The sequence below is a fragment of the Ursus maritimus genome, unplaced genomic scaffold (genome assembly GCF_017311325.1).
Source record: "Ursus maritimus isolate PB19 unplaced genomic scaffold, ASM1731132v1 scaffold_283, whole genome shotgun sequence".
Lineage (NCBI taxonomy): Eukaryota > Metazoa > Chordata > Mammalia > Carnivora > Ursidae > Ursus > Ursus maritimus.
The window spans coordinates 9667-10638 of record NW_024425375.1 but is presented as its reverse complement, the minus strand read 5'-3'; the positions used below and the strand labels follow the sequence as shown (position 1 = coordinate 10638).

The following is a 972-nucleotide window of genomic DNA, read 5'->3' as shown; positions in this document are numbered from 1 at the left end:
AAAAACTGCCCTTACACATCCCCTGAAGGGACCCCTTCAGGTACTGTTTAAAAACAAAGCAGTGTAACTCCTGGGAGTTCACCCTTGGCTTCACATGTCTCTACTAAAATAAATAAAATAATTTAAAAAATCAGAATTTCACACAATTAGAGGGCTACTCAAACTGAGGCTTCTCAGAGATCCTCTGGAAATAGCCAGTCTTCAGAAGCAGGCAGCTGCCCCAAGATTTTCAGAACAGGCAAATTGTGATGGCTAGTGGGCAGTTTCCACACAAGATATTGGGTCAAGACTCCCATTTGATTCTTTTTCTGTTTTGTATCTGCTCAGTTAAAATAATTCTTCTCATTTTCCATAAACCCTTGTTGCCATTCACCCAGAATGACCCCTTTACTCCCGTTTTCTTATTCTAATCATTCTACTAATTATTACCCTTGATAGGTCAGAACATCCCTGACGTCACTCCTGGGTTTCTGACTGCTGGATGTGCCATCCGTCCGCAGACCCCCCATGGTACGTCCCTCTGGGAACTTCTGATTTCATCAAATGAAATGAATCACCAAGGTTGGACATTCCAACTCCTGTGTCAGCTCCAAACCGAGGCCGCTTGTGATGATTCAGGCACACGACTTGGAGGAATTGCTACGTCTGCCCCAAATGAGAACAGTGTTCCCTTTGGTGGGAAGTGCATAAATAGAAAAAGCCTGTAAGAAATCTATCTCTAATGTTGGCAAAAGTGACTGGTAACTCTTGGCATGTCACTTAATCTCTCTACGTTTCAGTGCCTCCCACTAGAATATGGCTTACAGCCCCTGCTCTGCCCCCACCCACCTCAATAGGGCTGACCTGAGGATTACAGGAGATGGTAACAGGTATTGTCCACGAGCAGTAAAGCATCCTCCCCATGTAAAGCTAAGAGTGAGCGTCCATCCTCTCTTGCTGTGGAGCCATCCACGTCCCCTCTCTGGATTCCAC

The 972-nt window shown here is 45.4% G+C and overlaps 1 long non-coding RNA gene across 1 annotated transcript; it reads left to right on the top strand.

Moving 5' to 3' along the window:
* LOC121105680 lies at positions 1–913 on the top strand. Its single transcript, XR_005838308.1, has 2 exons — positions 1–40; positions 439–913. It is a non-coding gene; the product is annotated as an uncharacterized LOC121105680 (long non-coding RNA).
* Positions 914–972: the final 59 nt, after the last annotated feature.